General features: G+C 38.6%; 1 long non-coding RNA gene across 1 annotated transcript; it reads right to left on the reverse strand.

Annotated features, from left to right (window-relative positions):
• Nucleotides 1-1,244: 1,244 nt before the first annotated feature.
• On the reverse strand, nucleotides 1,245-19,694 carry LOC106542572 (uncharacterized). The gene is made up of 5 exons (XR_001313059.2): nucleotides 19,003-19,694; nucleotides 17,082-17,174; nucleotides 12,466-12,514; nucleotides 8,221-8,274; nucleotides 1,245-1,819 (listed from the first exon to the last, which is right to left on the reverse strand). It is a non-coding gene; the product is annotated as an uncharacterized LOC106542572 (long non-coding RNA).
• Between the last annotated feature and the right edge of the window lie 97 nt (nucleotides 19,695-19,791).

The raw sequence follows: 19,791 nt of genomic DNA on the forward strand, positions 1-19,791 counted from the left end.
GAGGAGAGCCTTCTCTGTGGCTGCTCCGACCCTCTGGAACGAACTCCCCGTGGAGATTCGTACCCTCACCACCCTCCAGGCCTTCCGCATAGCCCTTAAAACCTGGCTGTTCCGACAGGCCTGGGGCTAAAGACTCGTTGTCCCACTTCGAATGGTATTATTGTTGTGCTTTTAATTATGTATGGTTTTATGTTTTGTTACTCTGTTTGTATTTCCCCTCCCTTTTGAGTTGTGAGCCGCCCTGAGTCCCTTCAGGGAAAAGGGCGGCATACAAATAAATTAAACGAAACGAAAATGAATGATAGTGCCAACATATTTGGAGGCCCACAAGTTGGACAAGACCAATCAAGGCATGCAGCAGAAATATACTATATACTAAAGAGGTTGCTTGATTAAGGACACAGGGGAAGAATAACTTATGTTAATCTTACATCGTAAGATATATGAGCTACTGCTTAAGTAATTATTTTTCAACTATTGACTAAATCAGATAGTATTCATTGCATTCCACTTCAAAAAGAATTACAAACCCTCTTTAATATTTTTGCATTACTTTGTATGAAGGTATACCTTTAGTAAGAGATTGTTTTAAATATTAGGCACAAGCAGCTACAAGTAAGCCTGATTCATGCCAGCCCATAGTGGATCAGATGCAAATTTTAACACATACATGAAACTGGAAAACAAGGATTGACACAGAATATTATTTTGAAATCTTTCCCACTAGGTTCATTTGACATCAACTATGGGCTCAGCTTTCTAAGGCAGATGGAATTTGATGTGAAAACAAGCCAAGCCTTTTCAGTCCTTTGATGTACTTTGAGTTGGTATCCCTCAGCATTATTTGTCCAATGGATATCTTTTCAATTATGATGGAAACTTATACATTTTATCTGTAAGCATGAGTAAAAGTTGCCAGGCTGATGAACTTTATAACACACAGTTTGTCCAATAGATGACATATCACCTTGTGTTTACACAACACGGAAGAGCAGTGTTGACAAAGGATGACAAACGATATCCCTAGAGACTTTCTGTGAGTTGCAGAAAACTTGAACTGTCACTGGTGAGGCATAGCAATAGATCTAAGAAAGCTACCCTTGATTTCCACTGACGAGCTCATAAACTGACTTCCACCATCAGTATTCTCTGGAATAAGAAATACTCTTACTACATGTAGGAAATACTAGGCTGAACTTGAAGTTTATCACAGATAATGTTCCAGAACAAAATGTAACCATAGATTGCTTCAATTAATTTTATTAATTGAAATTTATTACTGTTTCAAGGATTGACATTGTTTTCACTATGAAAATGGACCAATATCCTCAGTATTTCTGTAAGTTGAGATAGTTTTCTCTGAAACAATCCTTCTTTAAGGCTGAACAAAAACACAAGTGAGAGCTTTGTTTCTGTAATGTCTTGGGGGGAGGGAACCTTATGGTTAGTAACTGCCTTGCTGGGACTTATCAGTGCTTGAAATTATTGTTCTGTCTCTTCAAAATCATGAAGTAGGAAACACTACAACGTGTGTGGGTGTTTGTGTTTGTGTGTAGCAAAAGAGAAAAAAGGAGAAAAATATGGAGTACGATAGTTAAATAACATTAGAGGATAATTAATAGTATACTGTAGTTGTATACAAGTTCATATCCAAACTGTGTTTTTGCACTTTTAAGAGATCTACAATCTTCATACTAGGATCAAACGGAACCATCTTTGCTTGTGGTTTTGCTGGACTTCTGGTTGTCTTTGTTCTCATCTCACAGACTAGGAGCAAATATTCCCTTTGAACTTTTGACCTTATAGCTAGCCTTTCCATCTGCAAATGAAAATGACATGGATAAATATGAATGTTATTTTACTTGCATGTAACAAAAGCAGAACGATGTTGAAGGAAGGAAATGCATGAATAAAAACAACTGAAAGTATGAATTGGCTCTAGTTCTCATCACAGTCACCAAATTCACCCACATCTAGCTTTCACTAGACTTTCCCATCTTCAGTGTCCTCCAAATTGTAGATAAACAGACTGAAAATTATAATGATGATGTACCATCAAGTTAAAGTCATCTTCTAGATATCACATACCTAGATGATCAGTTCCATTGTGTACCATGGCTCTTTAGATAGTCCATCATTCCCGCTAGTCTTTTGATTTAACAATGATCAAAGTGCTGGTCTAACTTCATCTTCTAGTACTAGAAATTCCTGTATACAGAGAATGCCTTCTAAGGTATCTGACAGAATTGCTGACATTTCTAACATACAGAATTTCAGTCCTTCCAATCTTTTTGATCTTTAAATTAGTTACTATCTGCCCATTGGCATTCTTTAACACACCAATTCAAAGTTGAAACCTCCTTCTGAATTCAGAGATCTCTTTGTCTCTTCTAATAGCTCTCTGAAATTCTTTGCTAAATTCCTTCCTCGTGTTTTTACTGTTTTTTGGTTTTGGCTTCTCTTCTGTTCTTAGCTATTTCCATTATTTTTTTCTGACAATAATTTACTTTTTTTCTGTTACTTCTGTTATGGTCTTTGGCAGTCTCTTTTCATTATTCATCCTTAACAACTTCTTTAATTTCATTCCACAGAGCTTCAGTGGAAGAGATTCAGGACTTTAAAGTAATTTCTGATGTTTCTGATGGACATGTCTGTTTTAACTGAGTTCATCCATCTACCTATAATGTAGCCAATTTGATTTCTTCCATCTGATGATGTCTGTATGTGTGTCATTTTTATTATTGGAAGATTGTGCTAACAATGAAGAAGTTATTAGATTGACAGAAATTAATAAATCGTTATCCTGCTTCATAGTTTCCTAAGCCATATATAGTCCAATTATATTTTTCTTTTTAATATTTCCAGCTGTTAGCCCTAATAGGCAGATGCCTAGAACATCAACCTATGACATTGCTGCCAAATATAGTTTCCTGCTAGATTTAGCTGGCCAGTTGCAATGACTATAATATTTTCAGTGACTCTTCTGGGACCATATACCCTGGCAGGTATCACCAGTATTCTTTGCTCATCGCTCCCAGAAACATACACCACCATCACAATGAGGAAACACAACAGGACTTGAAGGAGGTCAACTTCCAGATTTAATCTTCCAGACCCTGAAGAAAGAATGATACTGTCTGGGAGATAAGAACTCCCACTACACCATTCACCACTCTATGAAGTGGAATGAAACTCTAAGAACAGTGTGGAGTGGACTTCAGGGAAGATGTTTCCCCTCCCACAAAGTTCGCCTCCTTAAAGTCATCTTGACCACTTGAATAAACCAGTTCCTAAGCCAGAATTGATGCATATAATGAATTGCATTGTTTGGAGTATAAATGGACAAATACTTTAAAATATGTAGGCATAAATATTGCTTGAAGAAAGACCTAGTGCCTCATAACGGTGAACTTACTGTTTTCCAAGATTAGTTTCTGATGGAACAATGTAAGCCAGTTCGATTGTTTCTAAGATGTTCTATATACTACATTATTTATTTGGGTTTTATTTCTCCCATTCATGCATATGTCCTGTTTTTAATTCTATGTTATTTTTAATTGTTCTGTTTCATTTGGTGGTTAGACCCCTTTAGCATCATTGTTTTAATTTTAAGGTGAGATCAAAGAAATAAATATTGCTTTAACCAAATAGTTCCAAGTAGTTCTACATACAATGTAGTGTATTTCATCTGATTGTTAAAAAAACAATTGTATCCCTTTCCATTTTACATTTACTGTATTTATTTTAAAGATCGTTTTAATGAGGCATTTATTTAGGTGAAAGCATTACCAAACCAAACCACCTCTTTGAAGCTATATACCATTCTGATTCTTATGTTCCTAAATGCATGCTTCGGTTGCAAAATTCAACTCTTCCAACATCTCTTCACCTGTTTTCTATTGCTCTTATGATTCAATAATCAATTTTATTATAGAGTTGATAGTCCTCGTCTTAGAACCATTCATTTTAATGATTGATTGTAGTTACAACAGCAATCAAAAAAGTGACTTATGACCATTTTTCATACCTATGATGTTTGCATCCCCATGGCTACACAATCAACCTTCAAACACTTGGCAACTGGCATGTATTTATGGTTGCTATATTCCAGGGTCATGTGATCAAGTTTTTCAACCTTTTGACAAGCAAAGTCTATGGGAAACCAGGATTCACTTAACAATCATGTTATTAACTTAGCAACTCAATGATTCATTTAACAATTGTGGCAAGAAAAGACATAACATGGGACAAAACTCATTTAGCAACTGTTTGGCTTGGCAACAGAAATGTTGGGTTCAATTGTGGGTCATAAGTCGAATACTACTTTAACATCCCAATAGGGCAGGGGTCGGCAACACTCAAAGAGCCACAAAGGTCCTAACCAGAAGCCCCCTTTCCATTCTGGAGCTGACCAGAAGTCTGGTTTCCCCACCATAGAGTATCCTCCTACAGCGGCATCCTTTTTCCTCTACCTGTCCTAATGGAAAGCCTTATCAATTGTGGAGCTGATCAGAAAACCTACTCCTTGCCATAAAGTCTCCTCCTGGCGCACCTGCTTCCCCCACCCCAACTGGAAGCTCCTCTCAAAATTGTGGTGCCGACTGGTGACAGGGATCCACAGCAGAGGGATGAAAGAGCCATATGCAGCTCCACAGCGTGAGCTCTATCGGTTCAATTTAAATTGTTTTTGGCACAAACTAAGTTTGAGGAAGACTGAGAAAACAGTCTTCTGCCACATCAAGATGCTGATGGAGTTTTAAATGAAAGGTATATATGGTAAGTTGCAAGTGTCATGGCAACAAAAGGGGAACATGTGTATAATAGGATTGTGCACAGCATTTGAATAATCTCTCTTTCAAATGTTCTGCCCTGGTGGAAGCTTTGTGTGGCTGTCCCCAGTAGTCTGCACCTGTGTAGGAGTTACAGAAATGCAGATCCTTTAATACTTCAAAACTCTTTCTTTGCATCAGTGCATTCCACAAAGCTGCCAGTGTCCTACTGACCATTAAAGCTGAACATATCTCAGAGCCTGTCAGTTTGCCATGCGTGCACCAGGCTGAAGTTGGACCTCAACAAACTGGTGACAGAGTGATTGAAGCATGGACAGGCAAGGCCAACATCACTTATGGCTTCCTTGTTCTTCACAGCTGCAGCTGTTTTTTTCCCCTCTGTGTGATAAAATATATTTATGTAATCAATTTTTAGCCTGCTTTCCATTAAAATTGAGCTTTGAAACTGAGCTAAATTTCCAGAAATCATTGCCTCTTACTATGAAAGTGGCATATGCCAAATTGAAGACAAAACACTTTTTTCTCTCTCTCTTTGAGAAGTGCCAATGCAATTTTTATTGCTTGGCAGTATTGGAAATAATTTTAGGTTTAGTTGCTTTTTCTGAGGGGATAAATCCTGCCAAATGTTAATGATTAGGTTCATAATAACCAAACCAAATGTTAGGATCCGATTAACGAAGAATGTTGCCTTGTAAGTGGTCAAAATGAAATAGTGAAAAGGCAGTTTAAGGTGTGTGGGTTTTTTGTTACTATTGTTTAATTTGATACTATGATACTCTTCTTTAAAAAAAACCTGATTCATTGGAGACTTTTGTAACAATATAAGAAAAGGGTTTAGTGGTATAGACTTCAGCCTCAGGCAAGCACTTGAGTTTGAATTTGAGACCTTTGCTGTGACTTTTCTTCCAAACTAAGAAATAAGCGTTATCTTTTTTCCAATAGATAGGGAAAACATGGAAACAATTTTGGGAAATTGAGAAGTGATAAAATGATTGAGTTGGAAAAGTTATACACACATGCATACATACACACACGCACGCACGCACACACACACACATCAGTTCTGTAATTGTAGAAAGCTGCTCGTCATCTACCAAGTTATTTCTTAGAATAAATGTTGAAAAAAGCATCTATCCTATTAGTATTTCCATTTTTTATGTACAGGTAGTCTAGTGGTGGGTTCTGGATCCCGTTACAACTGGTACGGTTGCAGCGGGGCCCAGCATCCTCCACATGAACGTGCACATCGTGCGCATACATTTTACCTTCCAGTGATGCCTGCACGGAAGCGCCGAAGAGTTTAAAGACAGGTAAGGAGTGTGGGCAAATGGGTGGGCCCTCCGGAGCACTGTACCGGAACCGTACCCGGTCCTCCAGGCAGGCTCCAGTACACCCGTATTGGGCCATACCGCCTGCAACCCACCACTGAGGTAGTCCTTGACTTACAACAGTTCCTTTAGTGACTGTTTGAAGTTACAACAGCACTGAAAGAAATGAGTTACAAACAATTCCCACACTTACGATCATTGCAGAATCCCAATGGTCACTTGATTAAAATTTGGATGCTTGATATCTGGTTCATATTTATGATGGTTGCAGTGTCCTGGTATTCATGTGATCACATTTTGTAAACTTCTGTCAACCAACGCCAATGAGGAAGTCAGATTCACTTAACAACCATGTTACCAACTTAACAACTGTAGGGATTCACTTAACAACTGTGGCAAAAGGGTCGTAAAATGGAGCAAAGTTCACTTAACAAATGTCTTATTTAGCAACATAAATTTGGGGCTCAATTATAGTCGTAAGTTGAGGACTACCTGTATAACAAGCAATCTCATCATTGCTCAGAGTATAAGTACTGGTACATAACAAGCAGCCCTATTAACTGAATTTCCAAATGGATTCAAAGTTATTATTGGTTTGCCAAATACTCCCAAAATGTTATTTCATTATAATTCATTCTATTCCTTACCATTGACTACATTTTGCAGACTGCTGATTCTAATATATAATAAATTTAGATGAGAATAGATTCCCCACCCATAAACTTAGATCCTTGAATGATTCTACCTAAAATTAGTAGTAAAAACTGTTTTGAAAACATCACACAATTCCGTATTTTTTTTCTAACTCACAGATAAATCTTCCATCATATAGTCATTCCTCCTGCCTCATAAACTCATTTTCTTTGCTACTGGTGCAAGAATTGTTCTAGGAGAATTATATTCTTATAAATACAAGCCTAAGACTTATTCAGCGAAAAGGACAAAAATGTATTTAGTACAATTGGCAGTATAATGGTACTGCCAATTCAAGGAACAAACAAATCTACTAGGCAAAACAGAAACAGAGTCCTATGGGATTGGGTGGCATATAAATTTTAATAATTAAATAAATAAATAAATAAATAAATAAATAAATAAATAAATAAATAAATAAATAAACAAACACATTATTCTTATTGAAACCAAGCATAATCTCACAATAACATATTGGAGTGCCCCAAGTTTAATGGCAGTATTACTGGGGATTTCACCTTTTGCCATTGTTAGGGGCCCTGACAAATCCCTGGCCTTGTCTATCTGTTTAGAATCTGTTTAGAAAATTGCCATTTCAATGGAGAAGAATTTTATATTCCTAAATCCTTTTCCTACTGTCCTTAATAATGCCAAAAATCTGTCTTTGGTTATAATATCAATGACTCACTATGCAGAGTCTATGTCAAAGATACTAAAGTTGTTTCCATATTGCTCTAATTAAACTATCATGTCTGTGCAAAAGACTTTTATCATAGGATAATGGTATCCTGCTGCTCTATAAATGCCAAAGCAAAGCTGGAGACATTTAAGGGAAACTCTTGAAGCAAAATATTTACTGTTAGAACAGAAACATAATTTTACTCTTCCAAGTCCCAACTCCCAAATAGATCACATACAAGAGAACCACATAAAAATAATGGATCTGGAATTCTTCAGTTCATCAAGAAATATTCAGTTTCTCAAAAAACTGTAATATTCTAAAGGCATGCATTTGGAGTTAATATTCTCTTATTTAAATGGAAATTTGAATTGAGCAAGCCAATTTCTAAATATGGATCAAATAATTTAGATAAGTCAGATCTCCTGACCTACATATAAATACTTAATATAGGATACTATATCTATACGTATAGATGCTATATCTATAACACCAGATGATAAATTTCAATATAAGCAAAATTAAATGCAGGTTAAATTCTGTAAACATTTTTCTAATACGTTTATAAATATTTTTCAGAATGTTTTGTAACACAGCATATTCTAGACAAGATTTTAAAGGCTGTAATGTCTTTAAAGTCTGTAAAGAGATCCAGGTGTTTTCATCATCCATTTATCATGTTTTTTTCATACTAGGAAAAATGTTAAGGTGAAAAACACAAAATACATACATTTCGTTGGGTACCATAAGGAACTGTCTTTCTGAATGCTCTCTGTAGCATTTTCTACCAATTGAAGAAAAGGATAGATTTTTAATGATGGAATACATGTTACATGGTTTTTATTTTTCAATAAACATTCAGAATGAAGTATTACATGACAATGTAATCAAAGACTTAATAATTCAACATATAATATCTAGCATATAACAAGACAAGGGAAAAAGGAAAGAGAAAAAAGGACAAAGGAAAATCGAAACAAATTGTTACTGTATATTAGAAAATAACTGAGTAAACAATTATAAGGAATTTGCCTAGATCACCAACTGATTAAATAAACAAGCCTTTGAGTTAATGCAGTTTTATTTTCAACTGGTAAGATGAAGCTGTGAAGATAACATGGTACAGCTATTAAAAGATTCCTGCAATCCTCTGGCCTCGTACTGTAACAGTTCTAAGGATCTAGAACTGTCAATATGCTATTTGTGAGTCTCCTATTAGAGGGCTAACACATCCGTTCTAGTACCATGTAGAGAGCTATCTGTTCTAGTACCATGTTTCCCCAAAAATAAGACAGGGTCTTATTTTCTTTTGACTCCCAAAATAAGCACTTGGCCTTATTTTTGGGGAGGTCTTATTATTTTTGGGTGCAGGAGGCGGCGAGCTTGGTCATCTCATGGCTATTCCTGTGTTGCAATATTTGGGAGGAGGGCTTATTTTGGGGGGAGGGGTTATTTTAGTGCATGCGCTCAAAAACTCGATTGGAATTATTACCTGGGGAGGTCTTATTTTCAGGGAAACAGGGTACTGTCATGACTCATTTGTGTGTCTCATATTTAGACTCCTATTTTCATTAGCAAGCAAAAACATAACTAATGTGTTATGCCTCAAAAATCTAAACAGACCTTTTGAAAAAAGAGGGAGGTGGTAGAAAGAATACACCACAATATCAGTCCCATCTTTCATAATAGAAACCACCATAGCACTTAGCTCTCAAAATAATATTTTTTCAAAATGCAGTCTCTGAAAGTCAAGGATGTTGTTCCTTCTAAGCACTCATTTCGCCATTAAATGAAAAGCAGCCAACCAGGAAACTCAAGCAATGGGGCTGCAGCTCTTGAGAAGAACCAAGGATTAATTGTCTGTTGTATTATATTTTATCAGAGAGGTGGAATGTCAGTTTATTAATTAAAACAAATAAACATTACCAATGTTTAACATATGTTTTTCTCACCCTTGTCAAAGCCACGAAGTTACAATCCATTTGTTTGCAAGGGTAGTCAACCTGCCCCTACTACAATCTATTTCATGGTTTTTAAGACATTTCAGAATGTGGAAGAAAAGAATCCACAACTGTAGTATTATAACTTCAATATACATTACATACTGAATTCTATCTAATTTGCAGTGGTCCAGTGTCAACTTGTAAAATTATAGTTCTTTAATACATTCTGATTTGAGTGAATTAATGAATACCATAGGAAATAATATTACGATAAAACAATGGAGGTCATATTTTAAAATTCTTTACCATCTGTTCTAAAAATACTAAACACATTTAACAATAATTGCAGAATATACCATTTAGTTTCATTCCTGTTAATTTCTGGCACTGAGAAGTATACCTTGGCTCCTACACTTTCTATAAAAATATTTATCAAAACTCTGTCTTTATTTGACTTCATGCTATCCCACCTGTTATTCTTTTTCATGGAATACTATTTTTACTATATTATAGACTATATTCACTATATATATATATATATATATATATATAGATAGATAGATAGATAGATAGATAGATAGATGATAGATAGATAGATAGATAGATAGATATAGATATAGATATAGATATAGATATAGATATAGATATAGATATAGATATAGATATAGATATAGATATATAGATATATAGATATATAGATATATAGATATATAGATATATAGATATATAGATATAGATATATATATATAGTCATCATACCTATCAGATTCTTCTGAATCACTTATAGGTTTTCTCCAAGAGCAAATTACATATTATCTTTAATAGGATGTACATTATTTTAATGAAAACCAGTCTCAGTATTTTGTACTGTTGAACAAAATATCCACTTAGTCTTTTATTTATATGGTATAAATACAGTATTTTCAAAAGTAAATAACACCTGGAATCAGAAGGCCATGAGTCTATGCAGAGAAAGTAGGAAGCATTTTCTCTTCTCACTACCTCAAAATGGACAGCGTTAAAGGTTTAACTTTCATTTTTTTTAAATGTTGACACTTTCTTACATCCATATTAACGTACTTTTTCTCTCTCGTAAGCTACTATTGTAGCTCACAGTAAAGAACTCAAACTCTCAAATTGCCAATCTATCCATTCCCTGAAAAGTAAACTTATTTTGTTTCTGCAATATAGCTTTTCCTAAAAGTTATTTTCAAGGAGGTTGATAATTCCATGGATTGACCCATTATTTTACATTCAGAAAGCTCTGGACTGATTGAATGCATTTACAGATAATAGGACTAGATTATGGTTGCATTGCTGATGTTAGTTAGTTAGTTAGTTAGTTAGTTAGTTAGTTAGTTAGTTAGTTAGTTAGTTAGTTAGTTAGTAGTAATTTAGTAATAACATCTTGCTTTACTGCTGTAAATCTCACAGGGTAACTGCTCACTTCTTTCAAAAATGTTGTACAGTATTTGTATCATGGGAAGATCAAGAAATAAAGAGGAAGAGTTTTTCTGCTCCTGTGTTTAACTTTTATACATACAAATAGATACAAATAATGATAGCTTGTCTACTTTCTGACACTTAGTCTGTCACAGGGCAAAAGCAAATAACACAAATAAAAGTACATTCCATTTGAAAGTGAGCTTGGTATAGTGATTAAGGCAGCAGGCCAGAAAACAGGAGACTCTGAGTTCTAGTCCCGCTTTAGGTTTAAAGCCAGCTCAGTAATTTTGGGTTAGCCACTTTCTCTCAGCCCTTCTCTCAGAAGGAAGCAATGGCAAACCATTTCTGAAAAATCTTGCCAAGAAAATTACAAGGGCTTGTCCAGCGAGTCTCTGAGACTCAGACTGAACAGAAGGGAGGGGGAAATCATTCCATTTACTCCGCAAGACGTTCCCTAACTCCTTTCCATGCATTTACACATCCCAAGCATAAAGTCTTTTTCTAGTAAATGCTGGATTATATAGTATCAATAAATGTAACTTGTTGGCAAACAAAAACAGCCTCCAATAAATTATGAAATTCATCTGAAATAAGGAAGTAGCCAGGTTTACTTTAGTTTCTAATAACCATTAACACATTAAATGCAAGACCAAGCATATAGCATAGACATATAAGGTTGGAAAATTGGTGTTTTAACCGTTCAGTTTAAAAAAGCTGTTTTTAATTGGGAATAATGTGAAATCATTGGACCCTGTAAGATGCAAAAAAATTCCATGGAGAGTGTGAAGAAAGGAAATGTATAAGCAATGATATAGAGCAGTAATGGCTAACTTTTTATAAAGTGTGCCAAAACTGTGTGTGCAAACACTATTGTGTGCGTGAGGGTGTGCCCACCCACCCGCGCATGCATGAGTGACCCCACCACCATGCATGCGTAAGCGACCCCCGCATGGGAAAGGATTTTCACCCTCCCCAGGCTCCTGAGGATTTCCTGATTTCCAGCCTTCCAAAGGGCTGGGGGGAGACTGTTTTCGTCCTCCCCAGGCTTCAGGAAAGCCTCCAGAGCCTGGGGAGTGTGAAAAAGGCCCCCACGGCCCTCTGGAAGGCTGGAAATCAGTTGGCCAGCATGCACATGTGTGCTGGAACTGAGGGCTGCCAAGGGCTGCTGTGCCAGCAAATATGGCTCCGTGTGCCACCTGTGGCACATGTGCCATAGGTTTGCCATCACGGATATAGAATATAGTCTCCAACAATTCCACAAACTGTTTTGACTAACAGTTCATGAAATACTACTTTAAATTAATGTTGATGATATAACATACAGTATGCACAAAAGTAATTTTTAATAAGGGGGGGGGGAATCTCCACCTTCTTTTATTTTCTCATGTGTCTGCATTAATCATTTGATATTAATGGTCCTCAGCACATCTTCTGTCAAGAAATGACCTTAACACAGGAAACATTTTGTTCTCAACAACCTTGAAAATTAACTATTAATATGGCTAAACTTGAAATGCAGGATACCTGAAAGAAACCAGAGTATTCTATTATTTCATGGTTTGATGTAGTCATCAAAGGTTACTCACCCTCATGTTTATAAATTATATACTGCAGGATTAACTTCCCCAGATTAACCTGTTTAAAAATAACAGATTATGAGAAGGGAGTTAGTAAACTTTATGTATCTGGAATTGAATCACCCTAAAAGCATTTACAGCTCAAGGCTTCATTCTTTCTAGAATTTGTACCTGATATTAAATTTAATTTTATGACATAAAATGCAAAAACAATTTTACTGTTGTTGTTTTTCTTAGAGCTATAATTATTGAATGTACTTTCATCTATATATATAAATCAAGAAAGTAGGGATTTTTCACAGAGGTGTAGAACCTATAATATACTTTAATAAAATGAAGAATAGACTAATGTTTTAATTTTTCTTTGCAAAGTATTAAATTATTATTACTTAATATACTCCAAGTATTAGATTAGCAGGCTAGTCAAAGTACATTTCATCAGGAAGGAAGGAACAGAAGAGTTTAATCTAGAGAGATTTCAAGTGAAAAAAATATATTTTATCTTTCTTCAGAGTAAAGTTTCATGCATAGTATGTCTTGAATACTTCAAAATTCAGAGCAGGCAAGGATTATTTTACAGTATACCTACAGGTAGGCCTTAATTTACAACAATTGGGATCAGATTTCCAGTCATAAATTGTTAAGGTTATAACTCCAGGCTCTTCACCAGTCCCTGCTGGTGAAGTTGAACCTCAAGGGTCAAGTGGGTCTGCTGTTAACGTACCTGCCTCCCAACAGCGTTGCAGCAGCCCTCCCCTCGCTCCTCGAGTCGGTAGCCGAACTGGCAATTGAGTTTCCCAGGCTTATAGTTCTGGGGGATTTCAATTTGCCTTCGCTCGGTGAACACTCTGATGGGGCGCAGGAGTTCATGGCTTCCATGACAGCCATGGGCTTGACTCAAGTAATTCGGGGCCCGACTCACTCAGCGGGTCACATGCTCGACCTCGTATTCCTCTCGGAGCAGTGGAGTTGTGATCTTGGTTTGAGGGGTAGTGAGATCTTACCCCTGTCATGGTCAGACCACTACCTACTGAGGCTTGACTTTCGGAGACCAAACCCCCACTGTAGGGAGGAGGAACCGATTAGGTGGTTCCACCCCAGGCGACTTATGGACCCTTTGGGCTTTCAGACGGAGCTTGGAGTTATTCCTGATACCCTCGTCCGCAGTCCGGCGGAGACTCTGGTTGCTGCCTGGAACTCAGCAGCGACAGAGGCTCTTAACCGGATTGCGCCTTTACGGCCGATCCGACGCACTGGATCCAGGAGGGCTCCTTGGTTTACTGAGGAACTCCGGGAGATGAAGCGCCGAAAGAGACGCCTAGAGCAACGATGGAGATTCAGTAAGTCCGAGTCAGACCGAGCGCTTCTAACATCCAGCATCAGAGCTTACCTCCGGGCAATTAGGACGACTAAAAGAACACACATTGCCTCTCTGATTGCTTCCGCTGAGTCGCGCCCAGCCGCCTTGTTCAGGATAACCCGTTCCCTTCTAAATAGGAGGGATACGAGCGATCCTTTGCAAGGCAGAGCTGAGGATTACGTCCATTTCCTCGCGGATAAAGTTGCTCGGCTTCGGGCGGACCTGGACTCCAATTGCGCAGAACCAGCTGAGGCACCAGGGGAGAATCTGGCAGGACATCACTGGATTGATTTTCAGGCTGTTACCCCTGAGGACGTGGACAAGGCCATGGGAGCTGCAAGTGCCTCCACATGTGTACTGGACCCGTGCCCCTCCTGGCTGGTTGCTAACAGCAGGGAGGTGAAACGGGGCTGGATCCAGGCGGTTGTTACTGCCTCCCTTCGGGAGGGGTTCTTCCCCCCCGCTCTAAAGGCGGCAGTGGTGAGACCCCTTCTGAAGAAGCCATCTCTGGATCTAGCCGCTTTAAACAATTACTGTCCAGTCTCCAACCTCCCCTTTGTGGGGAAGGTTGTTGAGAAGGTGGTAGCCTTTCAGCTCCGGCGGTCCTTGGAGGAAACCGATTATCTAGATCCCTTCCAGTCAGGATTTAGGCTACAGCACGGAAACCGCTTTGGTCGCATTGATCGATGACCTCTGGAGAGCCAGGGATGGAGGTTATGCCTCCATCCTTGTGCTCCTTGACCTCTCAGCGGCTTTCGATACCATCAACCATGGTATCCTTCTGCGACGACTGCGGGAGGTGGGCGTGGAAGGCACTGTCCTATGGTGGTTCTCCTCTTACCTCTCGGACAGGTCGCAGTCGGTGTTGGTCGGAGGGCAGAGGTCGACCCCTAGGCCCCTGAAGTATGGGGTACCGCAGGGATCGGTCCCCTAGGCCCCTGAAGTATGGGGTACCGCAGGGATCGGTCCTGTCCCCCCTCCTATTTAATATCTACATGAAACCGCTGGATGAGATCATTCGACGGCACGGGATAAAATACCATCAATATGCGGACGATGCACAGCTGTATCTGTCCGCCCCGTGCCAACTCAGTGAAGCGGTTGACGTGATGTGCCAGGGCCTCGAGGCTGTTAGGGACTGGATGGGGGTTAACAAGCTTGTACTCAACCCAGATAAGACCGAATGGCTGGTGTGCTTCCCTCCTACTAATTGGCCAAGTGTTCCATCTCTCAGGCTGGGGGGTCAAACAGTACGCCCCTCAGACAGGGTCCGCAATTTGGGAGTCCTCCTGGACCCACAGCTGACTTTTGAACACCACATGTCGGCTGTGACCAGGGGGGCATTTGCCCAGGTTCGCCTGGTACACCAGTTGCATCCCTACCTGAACCGGGAGGCCCTCACAACAGTCACTCGTGCCCTTGTGACCTCTAGACTGGATTACTGCAACGTGCTCTACATGGGGCAGCCCTTGAAGAGCATTCGGCGACTTCAGCTTGTCCAGAATGCAGCCACCCGAGCGATCGTGGGTGCGCCTTGGTTCACCCACGTAACACCTATCCTCCGCGAGCTGCACTGGCTGCCTATTGGTCTCCGGATACGCTTCAAGGTGCTAGTCGTCACTTATAAAGCCCTTCATGGTATTGGACCTGGGTACTTGAGAGACCGCCTCCTGCCAATTACCTCCACTAGACCAATTAGATCCCACAGATTAGGCCTCCTCCGAATTCCATCCGCCGGCCAGTGTCGACTGGCGACTACCCGGAGGAGAGCCTTCTCTGTGGCTGCTCCAACACTCTGGAACGAACTCCCCGTGGAGATTCGAACCCTCACCACCCTCCAGGCCTTCCGCAAAGCCCTTAAAACCTGGCTGTTCCGACAGGCCTGGGGCTAAAGAACTGCTGCCCCCGTCTCGAATTGGTATGACTGTTGTGTTTTTAATCATGCATTGTTTTATGTTGTTTTAAATTTTTGTTTGTACCCCCCTTCCCTGGTTGAGTTGTAAGCCGCCCTGAGTCCCCTTCGGAGGAAAAGGGCGGCATATAAATAAAATAAAACTCAAACTCAAACACACTCCCATGTGACCAGACCCGAGTTTTTGCACTGGCTATTAAATGAATCACCATGGCTAAGTGGACCCACAGTAATTAAGTCAACGCCATGTCCCTAAGTATGAACCCTTAGAATTCTTCTAAATGGACGTTTTTTACCAGAAACTGGCAAAAAAATCCAAATCACAATCATGTGACTCATTTTACAATGGCCAGAAGTGCTTTACTGGGCCTAAAGCACCCATTCTGGGCCTACTGAAATTTAAAATGGTTGTTAAATGACCAGTCATAAGTCAAGGACTATATGTAGTCCAAAAGGTTACAATCACTCTATCTCTTTAGATATCTTATGAAATCATCTCAAAACAGACCAAAAACATATTTGTGATACAAATTTGATTCTTAAAGATGATAATGGAAAAACCAAACATCTGAATGAGCTATTATTATCTTAAGCACAACAAAAAGCTACGAAATATTCTTAAAAAACAGAATTTGTACCACAGGTCCACAGAGCAAGAACTCCTACTGGAATCATCATACTTTGAGGGCAATTACATAAAACACATATTGTAGAAGGAAAAAAGTTAGTCATTACCTACAATTTAAAATGAAATTCCGAAATATCTCAGAACAATGAGTTAAGCTCCCAACTTGTCCATTACAAAATGCAATGAAGTATGAAACAAATGCCACAGTTGTAACTGCCTTGTTAGAAGGTGCCCTCATACACAACTTGAAAGAACTTTAAAAATGCAAACCACATGAACCATGGCAAATCTTAATATGTGAAATGATGTACATATCCAGTGGTGGGATTCAGCCAGTTCGCACCTATTCAGGAACACTGTTGTTAACTTTCTAAGCAGTTTGGAGAACCGGTTGTTGGAAGAAATTTCATTTTGGTTTTTTTCCACTTTACAGGGCTAATCCTGTAAGGAAGGCAGGAAGGAAACATTCTGTTGTTGTTTCTAGCCTAATCTTTATTGCCTTGCTTACAGAAACTGGCTCTCTGGTTAACCCTTATTACATTGTAACAGCTAAGGCGAAGCACCCATCGACCCACTGGCCATGACCATCCAGGCACATGACCACTGACACACGCCTACCCAGCTGGTTATTAGGGCAGAGAACCAGTTGTTATTTGAATCCCACCACTATACATATCTATTTCCATTCTATGGATAAAGAACCTCTTAAACTTCAGGGCACTTACCTCACCATTTACTTCAAATCTTCAACATATCTTGCCAATTTGGACTGAAGTGTGAAACACAATCTGAGAAGTGGGGCCAGGGCAGACAGTCACCTACAAACACAAAAGCACCATATGGAGCTCACCTCCTTTTCACTAAGTGGTTTTCAAATGTAGTTATTATATAGATTGATCTCACATATTCTAAGGAATTGTAATCATCATAAATCTGATGAAACCAGGAAATAATGGACTTTGCAAATGTGAAATGCATGTACTCAGGCACACCTATGATAAAATTCAAGAAGGATGTGGAATATTTTTTCCTGTCTCAAAAGAAAAGTATGAAAATGTTGCTAGCAATTTCAACAGATGGAAAATACCTAATCAAATGGGGGAAGAGGAGGTAAATCAGATGTACCTGGCTATTAATAACACAAATACTCTCGGCTACTTCAAAGCGTCCCTCTTAAACTCAGATATTAGAAATAAATCTTGGTGATATTTATTTTAAAATAAATAATTTGAGACCATTTCCCAAATCAAAGGCTATTCCCTTTCCCCAATTAAAGCACTGTAGAAAAAAAAATGGGTTGGAAAATTTAGAAATAATAAATAATCCTCGATACATATTTTTAATGAAAAGGTCTTCAAATGAGAATCCTTTTCTGAAAGTTGTTTCCAGTTTATCATCATGATTTCTAACCTTCTACTTACAATATGATGGTAAAGATTAAATTTGGCAGTTGTTTTTCAAATGTTTTTTACAGCTTAATCTTATCCATTCTTTTTCTAACTCTTTCCCTATATTTTCTCTGTATATTTCTCTGGTTAGGTACCACAGGAAAAAGTAAAAACTTCCATAAACAGAGATTTTGAGAGAAACACTGATTCGGTCTATTTTATCTGAGTAAAATTATTTGTACAATCTCAAATAGTGGGTATCACATTACTAGCTGGTTCTTCTGTATAATAATACTGATATTGCTCAATTCAAACCTCTTTCCTACTCATATGAGAAAACAGAACAATAAAGAGCAACAAAAATATTGATATGTCTAAATTTTAATGTAAGTGTACAGGTGTACATGAAGATATATCTACGAGATGCACATGCAGGGCAGAAAACCCTCATTTTCTTAAATATGATGTAAATAATTGCACTTCATTGTATAGAATTTACACTCTCAAAAGACCTAAATTAGTGAGGCCTTGAACTGAGTTGAACTTTGAAATAAAACTCCATTAAATTGAAAAGACATGTGATGTGCCCAGTTATGTGATTGGGAAGCAACTTTATTCCTCACAAGCATCCCTAGACATAGGTATCAAGTTATAGGTAAGTATAGTCAAGTACAGTTATACACACATGTGCATGCGTGCACACACGCACACATAAATAATTTGTTCTGGTTAGTGTCACAGTTATTTTTCACATCTCAGCAATTGCAAAATAAAAAAGAATCTTGACAAAGACAAAAAGAACAGCATATTCCATTTAAATGTATTTTTGGAAGATTTGGAAGTCAATTTAAAAAGCAGACTTTTCTCATAAAATAATGGACTGTCAAATGGAGAAGACAAAATGTTCCTTCTTCCTTTCAACAGCTAAAGCAAGGACAGTAGAACCAAGTGACACATCAAAACTTGTGACACAGATGAATGTTCTTAAAGCTGTTGTAACTTCTGCACACAAATTCCCTCACTCAAATATAATTTTTACTTCCCTTCCCTCATTTTTAATCAATTCCTACTCTCTCAATCTTCTTCAGAATATTTTGGATTACAGTGGGTGGGCTAGAAATGTTTTTAATAAAATACATTTTTTTTTACTTTTTTGTCATAAAATCATTAACAAAAACTGAGTCTTGGTGGATATTGACACTTGCAAGAATTTTATCTCCACTAGACTTTGCTGCCAATTAAGAAGACTCTGACTCACCTAAATTCAGATGGCAGCCATAAAACTGGAGTTATCTTCTGTAACCTTTCCAGTATTCTTTTTTAAAAATAAAAACAAAATGAAGAAAAAGTTCCCTCTTTTGAAATTGCTCGAATTGTGAGAAATTCTATTACAATTTCCATTAGCATGGTCAAATGCAGCATAAGCTTTTTTTATCAGTGACTTTAGTTTGAACCTAATTAGCTCTGGAGTTGTGCAGGCAGGCTTGATACTAGTCCAGGGTGGGTCAGCCCTTAAAGATTGAAGATTGGTCAGTATATCAAATTATTCTGGGGGATGGGACGGGAAGACACCTCACAGGGCACAATTTTGCAGTAGGTTAACCCCATATTTTTGGTTTGCAATCCTGTTCAGAGGTAGTTTTTTTTTTATCTTTATAGGGTTATGTCCTTGCGGGGGAGGGGGATCTGCCTCAAAACTAAGTTTCCCTCCTCTCGAGAATGTATCAAGCAAGACCCCTCTTGCATGGAGTGGAGCGCTTCTTCGGAATCGGACTCTCCTAATATCAAAAGTAACAATCCTAATGGGATTGCATTACAAGCCGGACGTTTGCCCGGTCGGCTTCCTCGAAGATGAGCCACCCTCACGGCCAACCCTTAGGATATCCCCAACCCAGAAGCGTCCGGCTCAGCTTTCCCTTTCTCGTGGCTTTGGGCAGGTGTGAGCGCGGCCCGGCGGGAGAAAGGAGAAAAAAGGGAGGGGGGGGACGTCGAAGGCCGGCGAGGGCCTCGTGGGCCCCTCCTCGCCAGCGTCAGCGGCGCGCGCGAG

This window comes from Thamnophis sirtalis, unplaced genomic scaffold, assembly GCF_051295495.1.
Source record: "Thamnophis sirtalis isolate CommonGarterSnake01/CBP01778 unplaced genomic scaffold, rThaSir2_p1.2 scaffold_5, whole genome shotgun sequence".
Classification (NCBI taxonomy): Eukaryota; Metazoa; Chordata; class Lepidosauria; order Squamata; family Natricidae; genus Thamnophis; species Thamnophis sirtalis.